This window comes from Cricetulus griseus, chromosome 3 (genome assembly GCF_003668045.3).
Source record: "Cricetulus griseus strain 17A/GY chromosome 3, alternate assembly CriGri-PICRH-1.0, whole genome shotgun sequence".
NCBI lineage: Eukaryota > Metazoa > Chordata > Mammalia > Rodentia > Cricetidae > Cricetulus > Cricetulus griseus.
The window spans coordinates 47,211,813-47,224,901 of record NC_048596.1 but is presented as its reverse complement, the minus strand read 5'-3'; positions in this window follow the sequence as shown (position 1 = coordinate 47,224,901).

The window sequence follows — 13,089 nt, the reverse complement described above, 5'->3', positions numbered from 1 at the left end:
GGTGTGTATTTTCTATAATTTGTACAATTTTGCATCTGATGGCATTTCCATCACTTAACATCTGTGCTATCTTGGGCTTGACACTTAAATAGTGTCTCAGTTTCCTCATATGTAGAAAGGAGAAGAAAATTCCTTCACTGCAAAATGTTTATGAGGTTTAACTGAGTTAATACATAAGTATACAGTCTATCCTTGTTTTTATTATGGACAATATAGTTTCTATAAAATAGTTTTAAGAATAACAAGTACAACAAAATAACTATAAAAAAACCCCAAAACCATCATACCAAAGTTAGACAAATATGTCAACAGAAAAAGAATAGAGCCTAAGAAGGCAAAAGTGAAGTCTGTTCTTTCTTAATGAGAGATAGAAAGGGAGTGCACAAGGGTGAGAGGAGATGTGAAAGCACTAGGAGCAGAGAGAGGGGAAACTGTATTCAAGTGACATGGTATGAGAACAGAATCTATGTTTAATAAGAGGTAAAGGGAGGAGAATGAAGCCACTAATTTAGTGATGGTATGGAGGGTTGGAAAGAAAAGGGGACAGAAGATCATGCAATTATATTTTAATGTAAGCATTAATTATAAATATTTCATTGTGTTAAAAAAGTATCTTTAGTTTGGTTATTAGTCTATAAAAATCATTTTCCCAGATTGACTAATGTATGTTTTACTCCATGATTTTCAGAGAGTCAAAAACTCAATTTTTTTATTATTTAATAAAAATATCCAATTATTCATTACAAAATGGTAATAAATATTCAGAGATACATTTTCATCAAGAAAATAAGTACATATGAGGAGATAGATATTAAAATTAGATATTAATATGATGTAGGGTGTCCTTCTATATACTGTGAATATGAGTTGCTTGTATTGGTTGATGAAGATAGCTGCTTTGGCCTATGGCAGTGCAGAGTATAGGTAGGTGGAAACGCCAAATTGAATACTGGGAGAAAGAGGGGCAGAGTGAAGGGGAGACACCAACAAGGCTGGAGGAGAAATTTCCATCTGCACGTCACCAGTGAATTGGCCATACAGGGATTAATAGAAATGGGTTAATTTTGTATGTAACAGCGAGCCAGTAATGAGCCTGAACAATTGGACAAGCATTTATAAATAATATTAAGCCTCTGAGTGATTATATTATAAGTGACTGTGGGACTGGCAGATGGGGCAGCAAAGCCCCAGCTACAGGTAGAATTCAGATTTCATGAGGAGCTAATAGAGCAACTAAAGAGATCCAGGAAAATGACACAAGACAGACAAAGAAATTCAAAATCTTAAGTCAAAACTAGAAATTTTTTGCAAAAATACCTGTGCACACACACAAAAAAACATATACACATAAAAATCACTTCTCATGGAAATCAACATGATTCTGCTAAGTAACACTCTGTTAATTTAAACATAGAAATATAAATCTCAGAAATGGCTAATGAATATAATGAATTGCTTTTCATCAATTCTGTTGTGTTCTCATACTTGGGTGTGTTCTGTTTATGTTACTGCAAGACTTTCACTATTGGGAACCCTGTGGCCTATTTCATTTTCTAGGTCCCCCTATAAATTCTTGAGAAAGAGGCTTCAGTATGAATAATTGTGTCCAAATATCAGATGAGTGTCACACGAATAAGCAGCCTCAAACAGCTTGAGCTGAAGTCCCTTTTTCATCTCAGGGCCTGAACCCAGACTTCAGTGGGACCACAACAGGTCACAGTATCTTTGCTTTGCAAGGTATTTCTATGTCTCATTTAATACCTTCATCTGAGAAAGCACATTGAGCCTTTATTGCACACTGAGTTCAGAGAACCCATGCACTGACTGGAGGAGGCAAACTAGAGGGAGACTTCTTATAAAACTTCTTATAATCTTCCCCTGAGCTGGAACTGAACCAAAAGCCTTTTCTCTGAGGGTCACTTTTCATGGTGTCAATATGCACCATGCAAGCCTGTAAAAGAGAAATGCAGCCAATAGTCCTATACAGATGTGATACACATGATCAAAATAACCAGGATTTTACAATAATCGTAAGGGTACAGTGATAGCACATATACCTTCATTGTAAACAACAGTTCTCTAATTGGACTTAATTGTTCAACAAGAAATAAATCATGGCGCCAGGTGTTGGTGGTTCCCTTTTAATTCCAGCACTCAGGAAGCAGAGGCAGGTGGATATCTGTGAGTTCAGACCAGCCTGGTCTACAAGAGCTAGTTCCAGGACAGCCTCCAAAGCCACAGAGAAACCCTGTCTCGAAAAAAAATGAAAGAAAAGAAATAAATCACATGTGGTACTGGACATCTAGTCAATGATCTAGGGCTAGTGAAGTGATTGATCTTAAAGGGGACCCTATAACTATGACTTTACTAAAGCAGCATAAGCCTTAGCTACATTCTCAATATTTGTATTTAATGCCCATAGATAGATGCCATCCATAATTCTCATCTAGGAAACTTCTTTTTTTTCAGCAAAACCGATCATTACAGGAAGCAGCCAATTACAATACAGAGTTGGAGTCCAGTTCCACTGAACATTATCTATGATACAACTCCCACACCAAGGATTAGGCATTAACGAATGTGAGAGGATGAAAATATTGTGAGAGCTAGAGAATCAAAGAGCTTACTGGGAGATTATGTCTCCTAGGAATTTTAAGAGATACACCCAGAAAATCTCACAACATGACTGCATATAAGTAAGCTGAACAAGCGCAACCATGGGCATGCCAAACTGGATGAACAAAAGGCCTGGAGACCTCAAAACCTCAGAAAGTACTACGGGCAACTAACAAAACCTGAAAGCAGGAGAAATAATCTTTCCCAGAGAAAGACCACACTATTTGATTATCTAATGCAAAATGTTCATCCCTAAATATATACACAGGTGCAACATTATACAGATTAAGTAGACTGTGCCTATGCTCTTAGGAATATATATTCATCATATACATATATGTAACATTTGATAAAAATGAGGTCATCAATACAAAAAAGAGCAAAAATAGCTATATTTGAGTATATGAAGAAAGGGAAAGATAAAATGATGTAATTACAGTATGATCTCAAAAAATGAATAAAAGATAAATATTGAAGGTGGTATATGTACCAAAAAGGACCCTGGGGATAGTGTTCTGGGCAGAAGTGGAGTTCTGAATGAAGAACAAAGATATTAGAGAATGAAGGATTATCAAAGCAGCCAATAAGTCAATGAGAAAAAATTGTGAGAGGATGAGCTGTCACTATGTGTGCTAGGATTGGAAAGCAAAATGGAAGCTTAAGGAAATAAGTATGGGATAACCCACAGGCATTACTGACATTAAAGAGTCTAAGTAGCATCCTGATTTCAATGGAGTGCCATGAACAGATTTTATCAAAGGAATAATCAATAAACTCTTAAAAATGGCAAAACTAATTGGTATTTGAATTAAAAGAATTGGCAATAATTGGTATGAAGATAATCTGACCTGGGAGTCAGGGAGAATATTTAGTCTCGTGGGAGTTGATTCAACCTAGACAAGAGATGAAAAGGGTGGAAAGGAAGGAAGGAGCTGTAGCAGCCAAGGTGAAAGAGTCCTGAGTTGGCCAACCACCTGGGAGGAAAATAACTACATGTCAGCTGTAAGGGTTCTGGTTGTCTGGCTGTAAGGGCTCACACAGCTACTTTGCAATGCAAGTGTGTCTATACACACACTTGTTCTGCACACTTTCATGTATTTTCTCCATCCACATGCTAAGATGACTATCACAGAAACCTCTTGACAGAAGCAGGAAGGATCTACTATATTTGAATTCCCCTCCATGGTATCTGAGTATTTTCATTGTGCTTATTGTACAATATACAAGCAGGTGCATCTTAAGTGCACCTGAATTGTGCCTCATGCTCTTTCACTTTCCACTCCCTTCAAGGTTGAGATAAGCCTCAGTTTGGTGACAGAGTTCCTCCTCATAGCATTCTCTGAACACCCAGAATGGAGGTTTCTTTCATTACATCCTGTACTTATTTCTCTCTTCATTTTACTACTGTACTCAGGCATGATTGTTTTGTCCTCATGAATCACAGCCTCCATAGCATAATATACACATGAGATCTAGATGTGGTAGGTCTCAGTGGTCTGTAATGACAGAATTTCATTCATTTATTTATTTAGTATTTTTTCACACTTTCATATGTATGTGCATGTGTATGTAGGTGCTCTCATCTGTGCTCCTGTGGAAGTCAGAATAGAATAGAGCATCAATCACTCCATCTATCATGCTCTGCTTATTTCTTTGAGGAAGATTCTTTCCTTGGATCTGGTGCTTGGGTTTTCTAGGAAGGGTTGGGGGGTCAATAAATGCCGGGAAGTTTCTTGTTGTACTGACCTCAAAACTGGGATTAGAAGAGTTTCTTAGACGTTCAGTATATTATGTGAGTTTTAGAGTACTAACACTTAACCATATATGATTGCATTGAAAGAGCTCTTAACCAACATGCCATTTCTTGAGGCCTGGCAATTATTTCTAGTAATGAAATTACGATAATTTAGTGGCCTGACTAATGAAGCTGACTCCAGACAAATTATTGTTCTTACCCTGGTAATTTTCCTCAAGGTTCCTTATATAAATCTATAAATAAGACCTGCAGTAGCCAGTGGTTGGCAGAAACATTCACTGTTCCTTCTCTTCAAACATTCCTGATTCCTTCTCTTCTGTTGCATGTTTTGGGATCAACTTGGTGAAGTTGCACTTCTCAACTCTTCATAATGGGATTTTCCGTATCTGTACTTTAGATTTTTATCCCACTCTCAGAGTTTCTATCTGTAGGTGGGCATATCTTCACTGAATTCTGATGGGGAATGTACTGTGTATGTTTATCTTATTGATTGTTAAATAAAATACTGTTTGGCCAATGAGACAGCAAGTTAGATGGGACTAGGAGTCAAAGAGGATTCTGGAAAATGTAGTAGAGAAGTGGTGATCCAGGCAGGAAGTGACATAGCAAGGAGACTCATATTTAAAAAGGGAGAAACAGGAAGCCTCTCTCTTTTCCCCTCTGCTCCTGCTCCAGCAGCACAATGTGGTCCACCGACAAGGAGGGACGCCAATAAGGTGTCCGATAAGATAAGTCTTATAAAATATATAGATTTATGATATTTGAGACTGAGCTAACAGATGAGGAATCCTAGTCATTGGCCAAGCAGCTTTGAACCTAATACAAGTTTCTGTGTATTCATTTGGGCCCTAACTCGGGCGGGTGGCTGGCATAAAGCTCACAGATGGCGATGGGGATCAGGCAGCTTTTGGCAGAAAGATTTTTTGTAACATATTTCTATTAAGAATAAAAGGATAAGGTACTAGTCTGGCATTAACTCTACATAGTACATTGCAAAGTGTCAGCCTATATCCAACACTGCCCAAAGTATGCTGATTCTTAACTACACACAACTTGCCTCAGTTAATCTGAAGGCATTGGAAAGGAATCTACTCTATGTACTCATTATTTTTTAAATTATGGAATCTTTACCCACCACATTAGGATGATATTTTTGTACACTGTGTGAAGATTTATCTGTTTAACCTCACCTGTTTAAAACACCTTTTGATTAGATTAATAAAGAGCTGAATGGCCATTAGGTAGGCAAGAGAGGATAGACAGGACTTCCAGGTAGAGATTGGAACTCTGAAAAAGAATCCAGCCAGATTCAGAGGAAGTCAGACATATGATACTTGTGAGAGGTAACAACCCATGTGGCAGAATGTAGATTAATATAAACAGATTAATTTAAGTTTTAATAACTAATTAGGAAAACTCCTAAGCTAAGGCCAAGTTTACATAATTATTAAAAAGTCCCATGTCATTATTCCTGAGATAGTGGTACAAAGAAAGACACATAGCATTGGGTGCCCAACACCCACAGGGCCTAATGCAACTGAGAAAAGTTCCAGACATGGAGGCATACATAGCTTCCTAATAACCACACTCTTTCAGGCTTCTGGTCAGTACCAATGGGCTTGAGTCTAGACTCTCACAGAAAGTCAAACAATGGCTTCAGCCTAGAGCAAGTATGGTAGACAGTGGGACTAATCTGAGGGGATCAGAGCCAGCTACAAGCCCCAAGTGCTAAGAGGATCCATAGAATGAGCTTCCAGATGAATGGAGGTGGCCTGGCTCTTTAAGGCTTGGCTCATATGGTCAGTGAGTGTTTATAGGTTCACAGAAATCTAGGTCCAGACAGTTAAAGAATTCTTGAAAATGTGCTTTGGTGCTGAAGAAAAAAAATAAAATGGGTATAGACAGTCCTAGAAAAAAATAGTTTGAAAATAATAAAATGAAGTATTTAAAGAGAGAGTAATGTAATATAAAAAAAGCAAGCCATGTAAGGATGGCAAATACCATAACACAAGACATCTGCATCCTATATAGTGCTTTATCAACTTTAATTTGTAAAATGCTAATGACAAAAAATAACAGCTGCTGAGATACACTGGATTGTAAAAAAGCTGCTGAATGAAACCAGCGTATGTATTTTAAGGATATCTTAACTACATGTATGGAAAGCAGGAAAAGTGTTATATTCAGGGAGAGGTTATGCCTTTATATTCACAGGAAACAAATACCTACGAATTCCTTCGAAATTAATGAAGATTGAATTTGACCAGGCTATACCCCCTGGAAATCTTGGCTGTAGACATGAAGGAAACAAAACCAATGAGACAGGTGACATATCTGTTGATCATCTACATGGGAAGAGCTCTGAGACTTGATGAGACATAATAAATCTTGTCGACTAAAGAGTCCTCATGACACTTTGGTTATGCAATCCAAATGGATTTATTAAATTGATAGATGTCTTTTACCTGCTCATACAATATAAAATCTTTAGTGACTTATGCACACTGCAATTCCATATTTATGTTAATATAGATGTGTATATTGCTCTTAAAACTTTGTGTGATAACAAAACAAACATATGATACACCAGTGAAGACAAGACAACTAGACAATGTGGTCTTGCCTCTCAAAATGCCTCTCTTGCTGTTTCTTCAAAAGTCAGCATCAAGGACAATTTCAAAGTAGCTATCTAGGATGGCAAATCTCACAGACTATTCCAGCTGGGACTCAGTCAAACTCTGAACTTTCCCATAGAGACTGGACCAACACATTTACAGGTAGATATACCAGGACTTGAGCATTGTCCAAATATCCTCAGGGTCATCCTAAGACAACAAGACATGATTCTAATAACTATCAAGGTCCTTTGGGGGCCCCAGCCCCACATCCTTCTTATTGGTTCAGGCTGGAAACTACAGCAAGTGAATGGTACATTTTTCTTAGGGCTCCTGAGGGTAAACAAATGAACTCTCTTATTCCATATTGAAAAGCCAATAGATAGGCAGGAGAGGATAGGTGGTATTTCTGGGCAGATAGGGACTCTGAAAACTAATCTGACAGGAGATTTACCAGCCAGATGCAGAGGAATTCAGATGTAGGTTATTGATGAGAGGTAAGGAGCAACATGGCAGAACATAGAGTAATATAAATAGGATAATTTAAGTTTTTAAGAGCTAGCTTAAGAAAGCTAAGGCCAAGCTTTCACAATTAATAAAAAATCTCCATGTCATTATTCTGGAGCAGAGATTCCAAAGAAATACCTACCACATTGAAGCGTGAGCCTGTAGGTTGAGATATCTTTATTCAGATAATACCAGCCAAGCACAAGCCAGAGTGTGCCCAGAGCAGCAAGCTAGGGAGGGCAGAGAAGAGGAGAGCTCCCGTGTGTCTCCCACACCTTAAGAACCCCCCATGCATCATTCTGAACATCCCCTGACCACGCCCTGACAGGCGTGGTTAAGCACACCTGTAGCCAGCCCTTAGGAGGCGTGGTTATGGTGTTTCCCTACAATTCCCCTTTTAGTCTAAAAAAGGATTAAAATTTAATAGTGTAAAACATCCAAAATTAACAATCATGAAGGTTAAATACAAGAAAATACAATAATCTGCTATTGTACATCCTAACTATGTCTATTCCAGCTAAGCCCTAAAGTCATCTGAAAGGGGTGTCCAACATGAACACCACCTTCCAGTCCCAACCCTAAACAATAGGACTCAAACGTAAGTGTTAGCAGAGAAATGTTTGCTTGTATATGTATGCATGCTGGGAAAGGCAACCATGGGAAAACAACAATTATGAGACAGTGTATGCCTTGAAAGAAAGAGCCAAGAAAAGACAAAAGACAGTCCTCAAATTCTTCATTTATTCTGTATTAAATCAATTAGCTTCTTGATATAATACAGAAACTCTAAAGTTTAGTTAAACAATGTGCTTGGATTTTAGAGGAGGAAATCCAAATCCAACTCTAAATCCAGCATTGATTTAATTGAATAGGGACTAGGAAATGAAGAGAAATAGAGTTATTTGAGAAACGTTCCTTTTGTTTGATGGTTATAGCTACCTTCTTTTCTTAAGCATCTACCCATGTAGTGTTCTTGGACTTCTAGAGATGAGTTTTCCTGTGAAGATAGAAACAGAGAACTTCCCTTTCCTTTGGGAGGCTTTTATTTAGTTTATGAGATATACCTCAGTAAATACCTTTCAGTTGTCCTTGTCAAGAGAGTTGTCTTTTTCAACTAGAATCTTGATCAACTTTGATGGTATCCAAAGTTTTTCTTCTCCTGTGGAAACCAATGCAAAACACCTACCCCAACATAACACATGTCCAGGCTTCCATACCCAGGTCAGCACATCTTTGAAGTACACTGTTTGATTCAGTTCAGCAGTTTTTTTTCCGTAGTCCAGTGTCTTTCCGCAGCTCTTTGTCCTTTGTCATTGGCATTAAGAAAGTTTAGTGTCAATAAAGCATTATGCAGCCTATGTTTGGGGGATTTCGACTTACCAGCTTGTCTATGGAGCATCTCCGTAAGTGTCCTATTACATCTTTCAAGGACTGTCTGTCCTGTAGGATTGTGTGGTATACCAGTGACATGCTTTATGTTATAATATTTGAAGATCTGTTCCATTTTTGTGGAGACATATGCCGGAGCATTGTCAATTTTTATCTATGCAGGTATACCCACACCTGCCATCACCTCTAGCAGGTGTGTAATAACAGAATCAGCTTTTTCAGATTTGAGAGCAGCAGCCCATTGGAAACCTGAGAATGTGGCTAGCTCAGTCGGTAGAACATGAGACTCTTAATCCCAGGGTTGTGGGTTCGGGCCCCATGTTGGGAGCCAGGTGAAGTGTGAGCCTGTAGGTTGAGATATCTTTATTCAGATAATACCAGCCAAGCTCAAGCCAGAGTGTGCCCAGAGCAGCAAGCTAGGGAGGCAGGAGAAGAGGGGAGCTCCTACGTGTCTCCCACACCTTAAGAACCCCCCATGCATCATCCTGTACATCCCCTGTGGTTAAGCACACCTGTAGCCAGCCCTTAGGAGTCATGGTTATGGTGTCTCCCTACACCACATCCCTATGTTCTTTGGTACAGAACAGTAATCTATAGGGTACTGAAAGAGAAATCTGGACACTAATCCAGCCACAAAGCCTTAGACCTAAAAGATGTTCTGTCTACAAGATGTGCTGGAGCAATGGTGGGGCAGAATTTGTGGGAGGTGCCATTCAATGTCTGGATTAATTTGAGGACCAGGCCAACAGAGAGATCCCATGACCATATTTCCTTGATTGTCAGGAACTGGGTATTGGGTAGCCCAGAGACCAACCACAAATGGGAAAAAAAAGAAAAGAAAGGAAGGGAAGGGAAAAAAAGACCAACAGACAGGCAGACTGAGGGGCAGACAGAGTGAGAGAAGAGGGATAAAGAAAAAGGGTCAATGATATAATTCCTACTGATATTCTATTATGTTTATACTCATAGACCTCTGTCTTAGCTAGTGATTATCAGAAAGTCCTCCTCAAGGCAAAGATGGAAGCAGGTGCAGAGACCCACAACAGGACACTATGCAGAGGAGGATTCTAAATTGGAGATCTCCATTGGGGTCCTGCCTTTGGACCTCAGGAAACCCATAGAAGTGTGGGAGGCAGGAATGCAAAAGTTAGAGAGGATAGGGTTAAGATACGCATTTCCCTAACTGGCAATTATACCACAAAACAAGGAAACATAGACATGATAATGAGTGCAGTGGAAAGCCCAAGAAGCCTCGATCATATACCTGAAAGAATTCCAGACAACTAAGGAACACCATGGTTTGGAGAAATCGGTTTCTTCAAAGAAAAGCACACCAATAGTCAGTCCTGAAAAGATACGTAAAAGTACCATTATACAACCAAGCAGGTGATGTAACAAGTCTTTCTTCATGTGCCAACTCCCAAATAATGACATGGAGACTTGCTATATCCAACTAACCCTCATAACTTAGTTAATCCATATTTTTGAATATATGTTCTGCCATATTGATCCTTTCCTTCAATGCGCCATGCCCAAATTGTTCCAAGTCTGATGGTGGAAATCTCTGTGCCTAGATTCCTCCTCCCAGTTCCTGTCTTTGCACAGAAATACTGCCTATACTCTCCTGCCCATATATTGTTGGTTCAGATTTTTATTAAACCATTGTGAAAGTTCCTTAGTCAGAGACACATGATTACAGTATAAAAAAGACCATCTCCACCACTAGGCCATGAATTTGAAAGAGAGTAATGAGTAAAATGTGGAAGAGTTTGGAAGAAAAAGAGAAGGGAAAATTATGTAATTATATTATAATCCCAAATGTAAATATATTTTAAAAGAGAAATATAATTTTATCATGTGTTTAGAAAGAAACCAATGGTCTTTTGTTGATTAAGACATTGGATATATCTTAACTGCTTTAAAGTCATGAAATACACTGTACATTTCTTTTCCCTACAAGTTCCTCAATTGCCTGCCCTACCATCAATCAGTGTACCTTTTTCAAAGATATGTATGGAATCACTTTCACTCTAGATTTGCTTCTCACACACACTACGGTGCATTTTCCCATGTTATGATTTGTTCAAAGACACACTTTCATTTAATATATATATATACTAATCTTTCATGTCAGTTAGGCCTGTTTTTCTCTCTTTGTTATTTTTAATTTTCCAGGTTTTTCCCATCTTAATTCCTACTTTACTATTTTCTATTGGATTATTTTCTTCCTGATAATATGCCAGTTTTGTATCAGATCTTCACACAGTTAGTGAAAATGGTACCCTTTTCAGTGCTTGGTGATACTCATTTTGACAATTCACTCTAAGTTCTCATATATTCTCATGTGCCTTTTTAAATAAATTAATCAATAAATCACTCAGAATACATTGGTAGCAAGGGGATAGATTGCCAATCACTGGGATACCTTCTTCTGGGAGATGAAAGCTATGAGGCAAAACTAAGTGACAAAGCAATTTGCTCCTTATGTGTTTTTTTGGGGGGATGGTCTACAAAGGCTTGATCAATCCCACAGGAGTAGTCTCCCCAAGATCACTGTCATCTCATACTGGTTCACAATAATAGTCAGCCACCGTATTCTAGGACCTTCCTTTTACAGGTACAGCTGAGGATACAGATCTATTGTATCCCCCTCTCTCTTCACATTGAAGGTAAGAAGTTTTTTTCTACCCCTTGATTTGCAAGCTATTTATACTGTTAGAATAGCAATGGACTTAGGAATAAACTCTAGGATGTCACAAATACTTTAATCCAGGATTCAGTGTTCCTCCAAATTCACTTCACAATCTAGTTACTTTGAGTAAAATATTAATCACCAATCTTTAATGTTTAATATTGAAGTTTCATAAGTTTGTAGTTTAATAGAAATATTGTTCTCAGGTGAGGTTCATCTAATCCTCTTTCGTGAAATGAGCATTCTTTTTTTTTGTATTTCCCATCTTTATGTGATCTCTTTAGAAATGAGCATTCTTAATTCCATTCTTAAAGCAGATAGAAAAACTGAGAGAAGACCTGTATTATCCACCTTCATAAGCTTCACAATCAATCCAAGTGTTTCCCTTACCATGGCACTATTAGATTAAAAGTAGTTTTACATCTTTAAGCAAAAGGAAAGTAATTTGTGTGGGATGGCCTCTCAAAGGATTATCCTGTTATTAGCAGAGTGGGTATCTAATTGAGGTCTTATGAATATCAAATCCATAATTTCCCTTTTTTATGTAACAGTAACTAGGCACTAGCAGTGTGCTGTTCTAGCCTAGATTATCAGTATCTCAAGAATGTGCAGACACAGCCATTCTCAAAAAAATTCTTGGCTAGTAATGTTGTTTTTATAGAAATGAAAGATTGAAAGGAAAAAGCTAAAATTATGACACACATTCAAATCATGGTGTTAAATTTACTGGGATAAATGATAAAGAACACTTGGGGCTAACGAAATAGTTAGTGTCTGAAGTGTTTCTGTAGAGAAAACATGTCTCCGTTTGGAAGACACAGAGTAGATAAGTTGAAGGAACCAATATCAGTTTATTACAGAATGAAATTTTAGAGAATCCTACCTTCTAATATTGAAGCAAGAATTATAAATTTAGTAATTAATTGTATATGAAAGATGTCCTAATGTACAGAATCTCTTTGAGTTTCAAGAACCTGAGGAATATTATACTAGTATAATTTTAATTATATAATTAATTAACTGTATAATTAAGATGACATTGTTTGCAGGATTTTAATAAAATTCCCAGAACTCATCATTATGGCCCTCCATCATCAGACACATGGTAGGCTAGCCCTTAGATGTCTGTTTATTGTAGACAGAAAAATACTCTATGCTTAAGTAATAAAATGTTATCCATAGTCCATCTCAAATATAGAATGTGCTATTTTTCATAAGAAGCCAAAAAAGTATTTCACTGTGAAATAATAATAAAAATTAGTCAATATCTAAATAAATGATTATCTACCCAATGTACAACTATTTTGTAAAATCTTACCCTTCCTTCACTTGATGTTATAGAAAGATAAGAATATAAATAATGCACATAGTTGTTCTTGACCTTACTGATGATTTTGAGATCATGTTTTATTGTTTCTCTTAAAATAGATTCTGATCAGTATCTTATATTAATATCCCACTTAAAATCACAATAGTTTTTGACTTAATCATAATTGTTCCCCAATTATTTAATT